Source organism: Mus caroli, unplaced genomic scaffold (assembly GCF_978045245.1).
Source record: "Mus caroli unplaced genomic scaffold, Mus_caroli_1 scaffold_7, whole genome shotgun sequence".
Classification (NCBI taxonomy): domain Eukaryota; kingdom Metazoa; phylum Chordata; class Mammalia; order Rodentia; family Muridae; genus Mus; species Mus caroli.
The window spans coordinates 103,681,796-103,701,338 of record NW_028227262.1 but is presented as its reverse complement, the minus strand read 5'-3'; the positions used below and the strand labels follow the sequence as shown (position 1 = coordinate 103,701,338).

At 36.4% G+C, this 19,543-nt stretch overlaps 1 protein-coding gene across 1 annotated transcript in view; it reads left to right on the top strand.

Moving 5' to 3' along the window:
* The window catches only part of Cntnap2 (contactin associated protein 2), a 2,252,040-nt gene that overhangs the window by 683,304 nt on the left and 1,549,193 nt on the right, over positions 1-19,543 (top strand). The window lies entirely within an intron of this gene.

The window sequence follows — 19,543 nt, the reverse complement described above, 5'->3', positions numbered from 1 at the left end:
GTGTGAATTGTATTTGTTCATTTATTTAATAGCTGTCTTTTCCCATAGCATATTTGCTGTGTGCTAGAAAGGACTTAAGCCAGAATCACATACTCACAGCCAGAACTACAGTCCACTGTGATAATTGCTCAGTGAGATTGGTAAAGTTGTGTTGAATGAAGTACAGTGGCAAGCCAATACCTTGATATATTTGTTCAGCCCATTATCCTGTGGCACATATCACCTGTCCATCACTGGAAGCCTCAGTCACTTTAATCTCTGCATAATCAATCCTTGCAACTGTTATCAAAGGAGGTAAATCTACACAAAACTATCCCTTTCACATGGGACTCCTTTACCCTACCCAGATGCTGGCCTTACTTATCCTCAGCAGATATTTTATTTAGTTGTTTTTAATTTTTAACATTTACATAGTCATTTGAGTGCACATACACAGCATGCATGTAGAGATTCCAGAACTATGTGAGTGGCTCCATTCTTTCCTTCTTCAATGTGGGTTTCAAGTTTACTACAGTTGTTTCGGATAGTTCTGGTGGCCTAATTTGCTGCTGTGTTAACACTCTATGATTTATTCCTTCCTTCCTTCTTGGTAGGACTCTTTCCTCCTTCTCCATACACATGGCAACTTACAGTCAACACAAGATTCCAGAGTTAGGTTTTTTAGTTGTTTTGTTTTGTTTTTCAGCCATGTATCCTTCACTGACTTGTCCTTCTTTTCACTTAGCTACTATAAAACCCTCTAAATGTTATCTCAGATATCCCCTGTCTAAAGAAAGGTCTCCTTGGTCATCAAAACTACTATTGACTACATATCCATCTACTTACTCTGTGGCACTTATCAGGGTTGTATTTGGAAGAGAGTTCTTTCAAGGCTGATTAGGACATGAGAGTATTGGACATCTGTGATTTCCTGAAAAGAGCTATAAGATGTCTCTCTTCTGCTCATTATTGTACAGGGTAGGCAACATGAAAGCATCAGGACTTACCCTGAAAATCTGGAAGAGAGACCTTGTCAGGTCCCAGATATTACTTGATGTGAAATCACAAATTCCTTAACAGTCAGCAATAAACATGTGTTGTTTAATCTTAAATAATCAATACTCAAATAAGAATTAAATACATTAAAAAACCAAATAATGTTCCCCCTAATGTTTGGCTACAGGACTCCGCGTCTATGCCTACCCGTTGCTGGATGAAGTCTCTCTGGTCTCCTAAATGAAGACTCTTCTAGGATCTAGCCCCAGAACACTACAGTCAGGATAACCTCTAGGTCAAAGATTTTGCGGCTGGATTGGTGTCCCCATACCTCCACTTGTATATTTGCCTGGTTACAGAAGATGATCTACTCTTTTCTGAGAGGAGACAGAGGAGGGATGATCTGGGTGAGACAGGAGGTGGGGAGGAGAGGGATGTAACATGTGAAAGAAGAATAAATAAAAATGAACAAGAAAAAAGAAAATGACTTGTTTTAGTCAAAATATCTTTGACTGTAGATGTTGAATGTGAATGCAGGGGACAGTGACCACTTTGCCACAGATGTTTCCAATATTTGTTGTTGATAACCAAAGATTTATATTTATAATTTATTAATACAAATGTGTGGGTAATGGTTTGGCTGCACACACACACATGCCCCCGAGGCCAAATAATGAGTTTTCATCAGTTGTGAGTACTAGGATCCTAGAATCACTGAAGGAAGACCCCATACTAAAATAGCATGCAAAGGCAAATAGCGATTATTCTGCAAAAATTATGAGCATGCAGAGGTAAACCATTCATCAAAATGGCAGTGATTTACAGGGTTTTGTAGTCTTTTTTTTTATGCATGGCTATGAGAATGTTTTAGAAGATTTAGGTAAACTCTAATATGATTGGTTGGGGACAAAATAATGATATTAGTATCTTTTTGATTGGCTGCTATGTTAGTTCTATTATATTTGGTGAGACCTTGAACAATTTGGAAAACAGCTCACTTTTTTCCTTTTTTTTTAAAAAAAATCTTTACCAGCTAGGTGTCCCACAAGTCAGCTCAGCTCCAGACTTACTCTCCCTAAATCAGGTCCATCATTACTAAAGGTCCATTGTCAGTGGCTCTTTCTGAGGATCCCAGTATGCTTCCCAGGGAATTGTAAATTCTATTCCCTAAGAGTTTGGACCTCTTATTGAGGTGCCTGACTTGGTGTTTGGGAACTGAACTCGGGTCTTTGCAAGCCCTCTTAACGGCTGAGCTATCCCACCAGTTGCCAACAAGCAATTTAATAAGTATAGTATTTTTAACACTACATGACAATTCTCTGTGCAACCTTACCTTTGTCAACCTAAGTTCTACTGGTGGAATGAGAAAACCTTCATTTTATCATTTTGAGCCCACTGTGTTCACTATGGTGTGAACTTTACTTAAATTTCCTTTAATCTGAGCCTAGTAAGGTTCGAAGCAACAGTTTAATTCTCTGGTTCCTGAGGCCTCATTACCAGCAGGAGTGACCTCAGAGATGTCCACAGAATATGTGTTTGTTTGCCTAATAAAGAAATGAATCTTTAATGACAAGCCTAAATTGTTGAAATGGTGGTATGGGCAAAATTAATTTTTAGAGATGTTATAAGAAATTATTCGTATTATAAGCCAAGTAATTATTAGAGTTGACTAGATTCCAGGAAGTTTTTCCAGAATGGTCCTTCCAGAACTCAGATCCAAATGTTTTATCTTTGAACTGCCAGCCCGTGGACCCACATCAGAGGAAACAAAATTTAATCTGATCATTCAACTAAGCACTTGTACCCTAACCTACAAAATACAGACTGGCAGTGGAAAACCCTATAAAATAATATCTGTTTATAAAGAATACTTTCAACAACTTCAAAAGCAGAAGTTTACATCTTTAATTAGATAACATAAATAGAAAATATAAGTTTTTCCTTAGAGTTTTATTTTTTTGAGATTTATTTATATATACATTTTTTATTAAGTAGAGTATAAAATAAGGGAGCCATGTTTACAGATTTTCTAAAGGCTCTAACTAATTTTCACACCAGTTCTTAATTATTCATGCCTTTTCTATTTATTTACTTCTCTTGGCAGAATAAATCCACAATGGAAAAGAGTATTGCAGAAATTAAATAAGTGCTAGATAATTCCACAGTGTAAGCTGTTCAGTGGAGCCAGGGAATTAAAATTCTAGGAAAAAAAGATTTTCTTTGAAGATGGGAAACAAATGTTGAAATGAATCACTGATTTCAGGCCTGCAAGATGATGATCATCTTGCTTTGCTACCTGAGTTTGACTGCCCTGCACCCACGTGAAAAGCTAGGATTTGTACTATATTCCTATATTCCAAAGGTTCAGTGAGAGGCTGTTTCAAAAATACTGAGGAGAGCAAGTGAGGAAGATATATGAAGTTGAACTGTGTCCTCCAGTTGCATGAACACAGGTATGCATACAGGATATGTACTTATACACATAGAACTAAACGACTTGAGATGTCACATACTCAAGTTGAACCTTATTATCAGTATGGCTGTAATTAGATAGTGTCTCTATGACCCAAGCTACCCTCAAACTCACTGCAGAGCTTTTACTATCCTTGAGGTAAAAGTTAACATGTCTTTGCCTCTGATGTATTAGAATTAAGAATCTCTGAATTTTTAATCATACAATGCATTAGATAAATTCCATACTGACAGTTGATCTAATTTAAATACTTAAAGAACTATGTAGCATGAATTATTTCACATACAAATGTGTTCTTTTTTACATAATCCTTCAGAATATTGCAAGACTAGATTGTAGCCATTCGGTTGCTAAATTCTGTCTGTCAGTCTGTCTGTGAGTCTGTCTGTTTAGTATTTTGAAATCTACCTCTAGGTATGTATATGTGTATGAACATTTGATTGCATGCATGCATGCATGTATGATAGACCATACTTGTATATGTCAAAGAAAGATTTAGCTGTCTTTCGTTGTCTTATGCTTTGATTAAGATCAGATTTCTGTTGATGGCTGCTAGATATAAAAAGCAAGCTGACCTTAGGATTTTCTCTGATACTCTTGTCTTTGCTTCTCAACTCATTTTATCAGGAGTGGGGTTACAGACATGTGGGGCTTTAAAATGTGTTCTAAGGATCCATAGCCAGGTCCTCATGTTTGTATGGCAAGAAGTTCACCCCTGTGCTGTACTCCCCATCCCAATGTTGGCTTTAAACATTTTGTTTCTTTCTTTTTTTTTTTGCTTTTTAATATTTTTGATTAGGTATTTTCCTCATTTACATTTCCAATGCTATCCCAAAAGTCCGCCATACTCTCCGCCCCCCATTCCCCTACCCACCCACTCCCACTTTTTGGCTCTGGCATTCCCCTGTACTGAGGCATACAAAGTTTGCACAACCAATGGGCCTCTCTTCCAACTAATGGCCGACTAGGCCATCTTTTGATACATGTACAGCTAGAGACAAGAGCTCCGGGGTACTGGTTAGTTCATGTTGTTGTTCCACCTATAGGGTTGCAGATCCCTTTAGCTCCTTGGGTACTTTCTCTAGCTCCTCCATTGGGGGCCCTGTGATACATCCAATAGCTGACTGTGATCATCCACTTCTGTGTTTGCTAAGCCCCGGCATAGTCTCACAAGAGACAGCTATATCAGGGTGCTTTCAGCAAAATCTTGCTAGTGTATGCAATGGTATCAGTGTTTGGAGGCTGATTATGGGATGGATCCCTGGATATGGCAGTCTCTAGATGGTCCATCCTTTTGTCTCTGCTCCAAACTTTGTCTCTGTAAATCCTTCCATGGGTGTTTTGTTCCCAATTCTAAGAAGGGGCAAAGTGTCCACACTTTGGTCTTCGTTCTTCTTGAGTTTCATGTATTTCATAATTATATCTTGTTTTCCTGGGTATTCTAAGTTTCTGGGCTAATATCCACTTATCAGTGAGTATATATCATTTGTGTTCTTTTGTGATTGGGTTACCACACTCAGGATGATGCCCTCCTGGCCCAACAATTTGCCTAGAAATTATATAAATTCATTCTTTTTAATAGATGAGTAGTTCTCCATTGTGTATATGTATCATATGTTTTGTACCTTTCCTCCATTGAGGGGCATCTGGGTTCTTTCCAGCTTCTGGCTATTATAAATAAGGCTGCTATGAACATAGTGGAGCATGCGCCTTTCTTACTATTGGAATATCTTCTGGATATATGCCCAGGAGAGGTATTATAGGATCCTCCGGTAGTACTATGTCCAATTTTCTGAGGAACTGCCAGACTGATCTCCAGAGTGGTTGTACAAACTTGCAATTCCACCAACAATGGAGGAGTGTTCCTCTTTCTCCACATCCTCGCCAGCATATGCTGTCACCTGATTTTTAATCTTAGCCATTCTGACTGGTGTGAGATGGAATCTCAGGGTTGTTTGATTTGCATTTCCCTGATGATTAATGATGCTGAACATTTTTTCAGGTGCTTCTCAGCCATTCGGTATTCCTCAGGTAGAATTCTTTGTTTAGCTCTGAGTCCCATTTTTTAATGGGTTTATTTGATTTTCTGTAGTCCACCTTCTTGAGTTCTTTATATATATTGGATATTAGTCCCTTATCTGATTTAGGATAGGTAAAGATCCTTTCCCAATCTGTTGGTAGCCTTTTTTTCTTATTCACTGTGTCTTTTGCCTTACAGAAGCTTTGCAGTTTTATGAGGTCCCATTTGTAAATTCATGATCTTACAGCACAAGCCACTGCTGTTCTATTCAGGAATTTTTCCCCTGTGCCAAAATCTTCGAGGCTTTTCCCACTTTCTCCTCTATAATTTTCAGTGTCTCTGGTTTTATGTGGAGTTCCTTGATCCACTTAGATTTGACCTTAGTACAAGGAGATAGGAAAGGATCAATTCCCATTCTTCAACATGAAAACCCATAGTTGTGCCAGCACCATTTGTTGAAAATGCTGTCTTTTTTCCACTGGATGGTTTTAGCTCCCTTGTCAAAGATCAAGTGAGCATAAGTGTGTGGGTTCATTTCTGGGTCTTCAATTCTATTGCATTGGTCTACTTGTCTGTTGCTATACTAGTACCATGCAGTTTTATCACAATTGCTCTGTAGTAATTTTTTAGGTCAGGCATAGTGATTCCTCCAGAGGTTCTTTTATCCCTGAGAAGAGTTTTTGCTATCCTAGGTTTTTTGTTATTCCAGATGAATTTTCAGATTGCTCTTACTAATTTGTTGAAGAATTTGAGTTGGAATTTTGATGGGGGATTGCATTGAATCTGTAGATTGCTTTTGGCAAGATAGACATTTTTACAATGTTGATACTGCAAATCCATGAGCATGGGAGATCTTTCCATCTTCTGAGATCTTCTTTAATTTCTTTCTTCAGAGACTTGAAGTTCTTATCATACAGATCTTTCACTTTCTTAGTTAGAGTCATACCAAGGTATTTTATATTATTTGTGACTATTGAGAAGGGTGTTGTTTCCCTATTTCTTTCTCAGACTGTTTATCCCTTGTGTAGAGAAAGGCCATTGACTTGTTTGAGTTAATTTTATATCCAGCTACTTCACTGAAGCTGTTTATCAGTTTAGGAGTTCTCTGGTAGAATTTTTAGGGTCACTTATATATATTATCATATCATCTGCAAAAAGTGATATTTTAACTTCTTCCTTTCCAATTTGTATCCCCTTGATCTCCTTTTGTTGTAGAATTTCTCTGGCTAGGACTTCAAGTACAATGTTAAATAGGTAGGGAGAAAGTGGGCAGCCTTGTCTAGTCCCTGATTTTAGTGGGATTGCTTCCAGCTTCTCACCATTTACTTTGATGTTGGCTACTAGTTTGCTGTAGATTGCTTTTATCATGTTTAGGTATGGGCCTTGAATTCCTGATCTTTCAAGACTTTTATCATGAATGGGTGTTGGATTTTGTCAAATGCTTCCTCCACATCTAAGGAGATGATCATGTGTTTTTTGTCTTTGAGTTTGTTTATATAATGGATTACGTTGATGGATTTCTGTATATTAAACCATCCGTGCACCCCTGAAATAAAACCTACTTGGTCAGGATGGATGACTGTTTTAATGTGTTCTTGGATTCAGTTAGTGAGAATTTTATTGAGTATTTTCACATCGATATTCATAAGGGAAATTGGTCTGAAGTTCTCTATCTTTATTGGATCTCTCTGTGGTTTAGGTATCAGAGTAATTGTGGCTTCAAAGCATGAGTTGGGTAGAGTACCTTCTACTTCTATTTGTGGAATAGTTTGTTCAGAATTGGAGTTAGATCTTCTTTGAAGGTCTGATAGAATTCTGCAATAATCACATCTGGTCCTGGGCTATTTTTGGTTGGGAGACTATTAATGACTGCTTCTATTTCTTTAGGGGATATGGGACTGTTTAGATAGTTAACTTGATCCTGATTTAACTTTGGTACCTGGTATCTGTCTAGAAATTTGTCCATTTTGTCCAGGTTTTCCAGTTTTCTTGAGCATAGCCTTTTGTAGAAGGATCTGATGGTGTTTTGGATTTCTTCAGGATCTGTTGTTATGTCTCCCTTTTCATTTCTGATTTTGTTAATTAGGATGTTTTCCCTGTGCCCTCTAGTGAGTCTGGCTAAGTGTTTATCTATCTTGTTGATTTTCTCAAAAAACCAGCTCCTCCTTTGTTTGACTCTTTGAATAGTTCTTCTTGTTTCCACTTGGTTGATTTCGCCCATGAGTTTGATTTTTTTCCTGCCTTCTACTCCTCTTGTGTGAATTTGCTTCCTTTTGTTCTAGAGCTTTTAGATGTGTTGTCAAGCTGCTAGCTTGTGCTCTCTCTAGTTTCTTTTTGGAGGCGCGCAGAGCTATGAGTTTTCCTCTTAGAAATGCTTTCATTGTGTCCCATAAGTTTGGGTATGTTGTAGCTTCATTTTCATTAAATTCTAAAATGTCTTTAATTTCTTTCTTTATTCCTTCCTTGACCAAGGTATCATTGAGAAGAGTGTTGTTCAGTTTCCACGTGAATGTTGGCTGTCGATTATTTATGTTGTTATTGAAGATCAGCCTTAGTCCATGGGGGTCTGATAGGATGCATGGGACAATTTCAATATTTTTGTATCTGTTGAGGCTTGTTTTGTGACCAATTATATGGTCAATTTTGGAGAAGGTACCATAAGGTGCTGAGAAGAAGGTATATCCTTTTGTTTTAGGATAAAATTTTCTGTAGATATTTGTTAAGTCCATTTGTTTCATAATTTCTGTTAGTTTCACTGTGTCCCTGTTTATTTTTGGTTTCTAAGACCTGTCCATTGATGAAAGTGGTGTGTTTAAGTTTCCCACTATTATTGTGTGAGGTGCAATGTGTGCTTTGAGCTTTACTAAAGTTTCTTTAATGAATGTGGCTGCCCTTTTATTTGGAGCATAGATATTCAGAATTGAGAGTTCCTCTTGGAGGATTTTACCTTTGATGAATAAGTGTCCCTCCTTGTCTTTTTTGATAACTTTGGGTTGGAAGTTGATTTTATTTGATGTTAGAATGGCTACTCCAGCTTGTTTCTTCAGACCATTTGCTTGGAAAATTGTTTTCCAGCCTTTCACTCTGAGGTAGTTTCTGTCTTTTTCCCTGAGATGGGTTTCCTGTAAACAGCAAAATGTTGGGTCCTGTTTGTGTAGCCAGTCTGTTCGTCTATGTCTTTTATTGGGGAATTGAGATGATTGATATTAAGAGATATTAAGGAAAAGTAATTGTTGCTTCCTATTATTTTGTTGTTCGAGTTGGCATCCTGTTCTTGTGGCTGTCTTCTTTTTGGTTTGTTGAAGGATTACTTTCTTGCTTTTTCTAGGGCATAGTTTCCATCCTTATATTGTTTGTTTGTTTTCTGTTATTATCCTTAGAAGGGCTGGTCTCGTGGAAAGATAATGTGTGAATTTGGTTTTGTCGTGGAATACTTTGGTTTCTCCATCTATGGTAATTGAGAGTTTGGCTGGGCAGAGTAGCCTGGGCTGGCATTTGTTTTCTCTTAGGGTCTGTATAACATCTGTCCAGGATCTCCTGGCTTTCCTGGTCTCTGGTGAAAAGTCTGGTATAATTCTGATATGCCTGTCTTTATATGTTACTTGACCTTTTTCCCTTACTGCTTTTAGTATTCTATCTTTATTTAGTGCATTTGTTGTTCTGATTACTATGTGTCGGGAGGAATTTCTTTTTTGGTCCAGTCTATTTGGAGTTCTGTAGGCTTTTTGTATGTTCATGGGCATGTCTTTCTTTAGGTTTGGGAAGTTTTCTTCTATAATTTTCCTGAATATATTTGCTGAGCCTTTAAGATGAAAATCTTCATTCTCATCTACTCCTATTATCCGTAGGTTTGGTCTTCTCATTGTGTCCTGGATTTCCTGGATGTTTTGAGTTAGGATCTTTGTGCATTTTGCATTTTCTTTGATTGTTGTGCTAATGTTCTTTATGGGATCTTCTGCACCTGAGATTCTCTCTTCCATCCCTTGTATTCTGTTGCTGATGCTCGTATCTATGGTTCCAGATTTCTTTCCTAGGGTGTCTATCTCCAGCGTTGCCTCACTTTGGGTTTTCTTTATTGTGTCTTCTTCCCTTTTTAGGTCTTGGATGGTTTTATTCAATTCCATCACCTGTTTGGTCTTGTTTTCCTGCAATTCTTTAAGGGATTTTTGTGCTTCCTCTTTAAGATCTTCTACCTGTTTAGCAGTGTTCTCCTGTATTTCTTTAAGTGAGTTATTAAAGTCCTTCTTGGTGTCCTCTACCATCATCATGCGATATGCTCTTAAATCCGGGTCTAGCTTTTCGGGTTTGTTGGGGTGCCTAGGACTGGGTGGGGTGGGAGTGCTGTGTTCTGATGATGGTGAGTGGTCTTAGTTTCTATTAGTAAGATTCTTATGTTTGCCTTTCACCATCTGGTAATCTCGGGAGATAGTTGTTATAGTTGTCTCTGGTTAGAGCTTGTTCCTCAGGTGATTATGTTAGCCTCTATCAGCAGACCTGGGAGACTAGCTCTCTCCTGAGTTTCAGTGGTCAGAGTACTCTCTGCAGGCAAGCTCTCCTCTTGCAGGGAAGGTGCCCAGATATCTAGCATTCAAACCTGCTTCCTGGCAGAAGTTGTGTTTCACTCACCAGTGGTCCTAAGATCCCTTGGAGAGTCCTGTGGTGACCTTAGGGGTGTCAGCAGACTCCGTTCCCCAGGTGCCCCGGTGCTGGTGCTGACTGGATGGGACTTTTGACCAAAATTTGTTTCAAAATAATCCCCAAGTATTCATTTTGATAATTTGAGGTATTTTAAAAATTATTCATAAATATTTAATATAATTCTTCAAAAAATAGCTTCTTATTATGGTTTCTTAGTTTTCAGTAGCATTTCTCCAAGAATAAGTTTTTCTGAATTCAAGCTGTAGTTGTTAAAAAGTCAAAGACAGATATTTTCAAGTGGTTTTAATCTTTGGTTATATATATAAAGTTTAGGGAAAGTGTTGGCATGAAATTGACCTTTGGAAGTGAACCTTTTTAGGAGAGAGAGTCTTACTAGCATAGGAGTCATGGCAGGCCTTGGGCACAGAGAACATTAAAATGGATGGTAGATCATACCTTTGGCATCATGATGAGTCACACAATGGGAAATTACTACAGAAATTATACAAACATTTAGAGAGTTACCTTAAAGTGTAAGAGTAAAAAGGAAAGCCACATGGTCAGAATGGGGGGAAGGAGTGGAAATAGAGTAAAAGAGGGATTGGGAGATGAAGGACATGAGAACATGCTAGCCAGAAGGATGGTAAGGAAGACAGTAAAAGAGCTCTGACTTCACTACTTTCACTAGTGGGTACAGAACCACCCAGAGTCACAGGCACTGTCAGGTGGACAAGAGAATTATATTAATGAAAGACTCAGATAATGAAGCATGATGGTTTACAAATTCTGTTATATCTATGGGAAACATTGAACCAACCCAGAAGAGGTATGAACAAGCTTCAGACAGGAAGAGAGAGAAAGAGAGTCAGAGGAGAAAGGAAACAGAAAGAGACACAATGGCATAGAGAGGCACACACAAATCAGTAGCTGAGTAAATATGGCGGGAACTCAAGCCTGCTAGGTTATAATGATTCTATCAATGTTAAAAATATCAAGAGCAAATGCTTAAAAAAGACAAAAACATCAAAATCTGAGGAAAAGGGTATTTCCCCAACTTCTTCAATACTATAGATTATTTACAATATTTGAAAATACATAGTTTTCTATTAATCAAAGACAATGTTATTATAATTGCTATGTTTCTCTGCTAAATATGAAATGCTCCCCTTCATCATAATAGTATCATTTATTTTATATCTTTATGTGTACAGGTATCCTGTTTGTTTCTATACTTGTGTACCACACTTGCATGCAATTCTTATATTTTTGGTTGTGAGCCTACCCTTTTAATGGCTGAGCCATCTCTCCTGCCCAGCAATTCTTATGGTGGATTAAAGGGGCAATTCTCCTGGAACTGGAGGTATAGCAGGTCATGAGCTGCTATATGAGAACTAGGACTAGAAAAGTAGTCAATTTTTTAAAGCATTAATCAATCTTTCTAACATTTCATTTATTATTTTAAGTAGTCCTTGAATAAATCAGAAACTATGGTTCCTGGTTGATCTAAGTCATAATGATGCGATGCAACTTTAGTCATGTAAACAGTATGTTTCCAATTGAAATTTTCATCCTGGTTTTTTTTTTCTCATTATTAGGCTTTCTAGCTACCCTTATGTAGTTCCTACCAACCTTTCCTTCATTTTTAGCTTTATTGTACTTTTTATGATAATAAACCAACATAAGAAATCATAATCAGCTGGGCTTGGTGGCACACACCTTTAATCCCAGCACTTGGGAGGCAGAGGCAGGAGAATTTCTGAGTTCGAGGCCAGCCTGGTCTCCAAAGTGAGTTCCAGGACAGCCAGAGCTACACAGAGAAACCCTATCTCAAAAAAACTAAAAAAAACAAAACTAAAAAGAAATCATAATCTTTGGTAAAATACTAAAGTTTTAAAATTTTTGCATAGATGAATAGTTTTTTGGTTGCTATTGAAAGAAAGATTCTCCTAAGACCCAGACATAGTGTATTTTAATGAGGTTAAATTTTTTCCTCAATATTAATGTTTAAGATTTTACAATATTTATCTTCTGAATTCTTCTATAGCAAAAATACTTTAAGGTCCTTTTCAGAAAAAAAAATGTCATAAAAAGGGAGCTCATAGTGTTGGGAGAATGACTCAGTGGTATATGTGCTTAATAGGCAAGTTTGAGGACCTGAGTTTGAGTCCCCATAATCTTTGTAAAGCCAAACTTGGATACATGGTCTGTAATAGTGGAGTCATAAGGCAAAGATGATGGTCAGATAATAAACCCCTGAAGCTATTGCATCATCTGGCCTGTCATGTAGTGATAAACAACAAAGAAACTCTATCATACATGAAATGTGAGGACTGACTTCTTAGCTTATCCTCCAGTCCACATATATGTGGTGTGTTTTTGCATACTCGTACTTACACACTTTACCTATACACTTTAACACACACACACACACACACACACACACACACACACACACACACACAAACTCTTCAAATGTTGGCATGAATAGCAAAGCATAGAAGAGTGGAACAATTCCAGAAGGGACAAGTAGAAGGGAGAGTTAAGCTGAAGCTTCCCCAGGAATGTAAGTATCAAGAATGTAGCAAAATCATCTCTTGTAAAACTAAGATAAAAGAACCCACTTGTTGGGCATCACATTTCACATCTTCGATCTTTCCCCCCAGAAAGCAGGATAATAAATGATAGCAGCAGAAAATGAATGGAAACTTTAATTATTTAAGATTTTAATCTTATACTGAAGTTTCAACAATTATTCTCATTGGACTTAGAGTGTTCTTCTGCCCAGAAGAAAAAGTAGTTCATTGAAGACAGGGAAGAGTCAGGCAGGAGAGACCTAAGTGATATTATTTGTCACTTTTTAATTACCACTTTGCTTTGTTTGCACTTTAGCAACTGAATTATCACTAGAAGTTAAACATTCTTTTGCACATTAATTACAAATTGTTTCAATAACCTCTGTGTGTAATTTCCAGAAGCTAAAATATTTTTTTTTATTTTTGTGTACTGTATTATGTAAGAATGTGTGTGCATGTGTTGATGAATGGTTTTATGTGTTTATTTTTAATATTTGTACATGCCTATCTACATATGTCTGTGCATGCACGCATGTAGATGGACATGTTTGGCTGTGTGTCATCATGTGGGAGAGCAGGTCCTTGGTCTTGTGGAGGTTTGATGCCCTGCGTAGGGGGATGCTAAAGCTGTGAGACAGGAGTAGGTAAGTGGGTAGAAGAACAACCTCATAGAGGCAAAGAAGACAGGGAGGGGAGGGATGGGATGGAGGTGTTGCAGAGGGTTAACTGGAAAGGAGGATATCATTTGAAATGTAAAGGAATAAACTGATTAATAAAAAATTTAAATTAAAAATTTAAAAAACAAATTAAAAATGGAAGTTCTAGAGACTACTATAAAGCATAATGTGCCTATACCTGATAAAATTACATTGTATACTTAAAATATGTGGCGAGTAGACATTATGCTATAACATTTACCATTGTGAACATGCTTTGGGAAATGTCCTCTGACATCCACACTTGCACCAGGGGCTAATCAGACATTTGCAAGGACACACATGCATATACAAAAAAATGTGAAAAAAATGATTAAGAAAAAGTTTTTACCTCAAAAAAAAATCACTGCTACACTACAAGAATAAGGAACGTTGGCGAGGTGACACATGAATCAATTGATTTGGTGATAATTTTTTTCTCGGGTGTATTTATCACTAAATTCATTGGATTATTATATATCATATTCCCACAGCCTCTGCCCCACCTCCACGAGATTCTGTTTAGAGTTTGATTGTAATTTTTATATATTTATTTTATTTTATTTTTCTTCATGTTTTTGAACATTTTACAAGCATGCATGCGTTTATACTTGTGTCAGTTGCCCACAGACATGGAAGAGGTTGTCAGATGCCCCAGGCACAGGAGTTATGGGTATATGTGAGTCACCATGTTGGGGTCAGGAATTGAACCATGGTTATTTACAAGAGCAGCAAATTCTCTTACCTGCTGGAACCACCTCTCCTGCCCTCAGACAATGCCATAATTTGTTATTTTTCTGATTTTTAGGAAATGTTGTTATTAACAAGCCAATATAGAATTCTTTATATCCTGTTACCTCCTGCCTCTCAGAGCCACTGATTCTGAAATATGTCTTTTCCTTAATACAAAGAAACCTCAGATATAAGGTAGAATATAAATCTGAAGATGAGTTGAGTGTAAATTTTAATCTTAATTTTTGTTATATTTGTGATCTAAGAACTTGCAAGCTCACCGTTTCTACCTGTAAAGAGAGAGAATGAAAAAAATCTCTCCTTTGAATACAGTCTATATAGAACTGTCATAAATAGCCACATCAAAATTATTCACAATGTAAGGTTTAACTCCACATGCTATCTCATTTTAAATAAAGTTTGTATTCCTCCTATCATAGTTTACCACAATACATGATTATATATAATTTCACAGTTGTAATTCTTTAAATATTTTCTCGTTTGTATATTCTTAGTTTATAGACTTCAGAGACCTTAGAGAAAGCCTTTCTTGTTATATTATCATATAAATCACTCAGCAAGTCTGTGTTACACTTCATCATTCCTTTTATCTTTCTTGGTATCTGGCTTTATAATGTTATCTGGGCCACTTTCCTCTCTCTGATTATAATTCACATTTGGGTCTTATTGATGAGATTGGAAAGTCTCCAGGCAGACACTTTCATCCTGGTCCTCATTAGCGGCTCTCAGGTGTCTTAGCCAAGTGAAGACCATTCCAGGTTTATTCATGGACTAAAAAGCCAAATCACATGAAGTGCAGCCAGCTAGCAATTTAGCCAGATAGTCAACTCCACAGCATCCTTTGTCTAACAAAGTTCCAGGTTTTACTGAAGGCAAATATAAAAGGGCCACCTGTGTCCTAAGGTTCCTTTTGTAAAGAAGTGACCCTATTTTTTTCTTTTGTCACCATCACACTGAGAAGAATCTTCAGATCTTTAAGCTATTTTTGTCCACTATTTTATTTCATCATTTTTTTTTTAGTTTACACTGATATCATTGCCATGATGTCAGGTAAGGAAATAACATGGAGTTGTAAAAGTATTTGAACAATGCCAGACTTGAAAGTAGACTAGATATAGAATCCAGGTCAGTTTCTGGCCTTGATTCCCAACCACTGTCTTCTCAACACAGAAACCACACCAATTATTTTCTTTTTATTCCTAGTTCATATAATACTATGTTCCATTTTTTTTGTAGAAAATCCATCTCATTTGCTAAAGTAATATAAGCAATTTTCCATGTTTGCTAATTTTGCATATATAAATTCCAACCAGAATTTTAGCTATGATCAAAAAAAAGGAAAGTAAAATAAAGAGAAAAGAAAGGAGAGAAAGAAAAAACCAAAACCACCAAAAATAAGTTAAACTTATACAACCAAAAGAGATAAATATGTCATTGTAGACGTGCATATAAAGTTTTGTGGGGCAGAGGATATGGATCAGTGGCAGAAGACTTCCCTAACATTGCAACCATTAAAAAAAATTCATTAGACTATAGAAAACCTTGAAAATAATGATCAGTGTTTACATTTGTTTATTTAGTAACATATGCTAATACTGCAAAATATTGCATACTCCTATGACATAAATCATACGTTTCTTAGACTCAGCCCTTGTTGGGTTTCTTCTGCCTTTTATCATCCTTCTTTTCGTAAATAACCCCCTTTTACTTCCACAATTCTTAAATCTAGATCCCATATTATAGAGAAGCATACAATAGCTAGCTTTCTGAATGTCTCTTTACTTTTAATTTTTATTATTTAACTTTTACATCTACTTATAAAATCTGTTTTAGTCACTTTTCCCTGCAGTCTTTTTCCTTTTCCTCCTAGAACCCTTCTCCTTACCAAGGCCTTCTTGTTTCATGTGTTTTTTTTTTTTAATGTGTGTGGCTACAATATCAACTATGCATATTGCTTTAGAAAGTTCAAGTGCCTCAATGAATATTAATGAACTTGTTCTTATTTTTCTGATGAGTTCTTTTTAGAATAAAGTGACATTTTGGAAGATCTCCGACTTGAATGTCACAACACCCAAAATGAGCAAATCTCTAAAGGTTTGACAAATATGCAGTGCTAATCAATCAGAGTCAGCTCTACAGTGAAACCAGCTGGCGAGCAGTCCTTGTCAGCGTTGTACTCTAGGAAGCACACAGGTATCTCCAGAGTTGGCAGGAATAATGTTATCTCTTAATCTCTCTTTTATCACCATTTCTGTACAGTGGGAAATATTTGTTGGGATAACTTTACATAAACCACCCACGTATTTTAATCCCTATGCTATTTAAATCTTTCTGTGGAATTGTGGCAAAAGGAATTTTTCCAGATATTTTGTTTGCTACAGATTTGTTTTGCTACAAATGAACCACCTAATACTTACAAGCCTAAAACAACTAGAACATTCATTTCGTTCAAGAATTTATGATTTGCATAGAGCTAATGCCACTAGTTTATTTGTGCTTCATGTAGCACTGGCTGAGTGGACCAACATAGATGGATGGAGCTTCTTCCAATAGTTTCCCCACATGCCAGAGAATACATAGTGCTCTAGGCCAGAGGCTCAGCTGGCCTACTCTGTGGGCAGTTGAGACTAACAACAGTATCTGATCCTAAATATGAGGTTTTTCATGAGATAAGAGGTGAATGGTACTTGCTGGCAAAACTGCAACAAATCAACCTGCCAAGCAATCAAACAACAACAAAACCACCCAATTCCTTGTATCACTTCTTTGTAGTTCTATAGATGAAAGCAATACCAGAGCTACCCATCTATGAGTTAGAGAGACTCTGCTTCTCAAAAGAAAGAGTGTAAAGGAATATTGACCATCTTTATTCCATCAGGATGCTATTATTTTATGTCTGAATAAGATATTAAAAATAAGAAAATGATAGGAAGTACCTATCCTTTATCAATGATTTAGCTATTATTAATCAAATATCTTGCCAGACAGGAAGCTACAAACTATACTGCTAAATTCATTTTGTTATTTAATCTTTTAATATTTCTATTCTGCAAATTTACTCAGTGACTATTTAATATTTTTCAAAAGGATAGGTTTCTAAATGTAAGGTTTTAAAGTACCATGACTTAATATTTAGATTTATAGAAGGAAACACAAAATTGATCTTATTATAAATGTTGTTATAAGTTGATTCATTTGTTAAGATCATTTGGATAGAAAGCGATCCCTAAAATTCATGATTCACAAAAAAATCATTGCACATAGTATGCCACTTTATAGTCACAGGTGTGTAGAGACAAATGTGTTTATTTGTAAATAGTTAAGTGTGTTTGTTTTGTGTCTTCTTCATTGTCTGTGTTTTTTAAAAGGTGATATTTAATTTCCTTTATTCTTCCTACCTAGAAGAGATATGTAACAAACCATTTCATGTGTTTTTGTTTATAATTATAGAAAGACATCCTTTTACTTTATCTGCTTTGGGTTTGAGGTTTTATACTTCTGGTTACCAGGACTTGTCATGAAAACATGAACTATGCTAATGAAAAAGAATCAGAAAGTACAGTGGCTACTTATACTTTTTTTTCCATAGGAAACATGCATTTTCCTACTTCCTTAGCAGAAGTATATAAATGGTAAGAAAAGGGTCATTTCAAGTAGACCTTTTCATTCCAGGGGCAACTAGAGCAGATGGCTACTGGATATCTCCTATGTATCAAGGATGGCTAGGCAGCCACTACAACCATAGAGGCTGAATTTCTTTACTATGATCTTCAATAAAAATATGCTGACAAAAGCAACTGAAGCAATAAAGGGATTGTTGGGCTCACAGTACAGGTTATAACCCATCATGGAGTAAAAGTGCAGAAACAAAAGTTACAGGGAAATAGTCACATTACATCCACAGTCAAAAGCAAAGAGTAATGGATTAATGCAGACATGCTAGTGCTTAGCTCAGTTCTGGTCTTATACAAAGATCCCCTGCCCAGTAAATGACACTGCCCACAGTGAATAGATGTGAACATAATGAAGATAACTTTTCAAAGACATGCTCTAATGCTAACCATACTGTAAGAACAATGGGAATCTAATCTATTGCCGACCTCAATGGCACTCTTTCCCAGGTTATTTCTGTGTGTGCCAAGTTAGCAATTAAAACTAATCATCATAAAAGCCAAGAACTTTTCTACCATCTTGTGTTTCTATCTTTAGTTATTATAGTGTGTTCATGAGTTGAGGATTGATTTTCACTATAGAGGTCTTTCATCTCCTTTATTTGGTTTATTCCTAGAATTTTAAAAATATATTTAAGAATGGAAATGTTTCCACTATCTCTTTCTTGGCATATTTGTTGTTGGTATATAGAAATGCTACTGATATTTGTAAGTTGGTTTTTCATTCTGCCTCTTTACAAATGTGTTGATCACTTATAGATGCTATCCATTGGAATTTTGGGGATCTCGTGTATATTATCAAATCACCTGCAAATAGGGATGATTTGACTTATTTTCTATTTTTTTCTTTTGTCTTTTTTTTAAGACAGGGTTTCTCTGTGTAGCATTTTCTCTGTAGGCCATGCAGACCTTGAACCTACAGAGAACAGTCTTCTTCTGTCTCCCAAATAATAGGAAAAAATCCCTGTGGCACCATTGACTCTTTCTTTTGTCCTATTTTGGTCTAGCTAGTACTTCAAGCTATTGAAAGAAACAGAAATAGTGTAGTTGCATTAAAGTTTTCAGGATTTTATGAAGATCCGGTTACGTTTTTGCCATACATATATTTTTTTATTATGTTGATGTATGCTTCCTCCAGTACTGTTTTCACCAGGATTTTTATTACAAAGACATGTAAGATTTTATCGAAGACTTTCTTCATGTATTGAGATGATCATATGATTTTTGTCTCCAAGTCATGTCACCATCAGATACCATCTGGCTAATATGAGATGAAGGACAAGTAAGAAGATGTCAGAGTGATACTTCCAGTATAACAGATGGGTGCCAGCTAAGCCTTGAGAATATAGAAGAGTGAGATATGCTAGCAATCATTTCAAACTACATTCTTAATCCATATGCTGTTTATTTACAGAAGATGGATGCTGCCTGTGGAAACTGTATAAGGACCATAGGTTCCTGACTCCAAGCCACTTTTGAACCATTCTGTCAAACACTTTGTAATTTACCTTAATGGTCTATAAAATAAACAATCTTTTCCTGTCGCCAAAATTTTCAGTGATGCCATTGAATTCCTTTGAGTGTTTTAGTACTCAAGGTTGGCGTTCCTCAACTCAGGACAGTTTATATAATGACATCCTGATACTTTTACATAAGAATCCAAATTCTTTTACATATGTGCTTCAAAATTAATCTTCTGGTTTTCTATCAATTTCATGATTTGTTCCAACCTGGTTTGCAGTCTC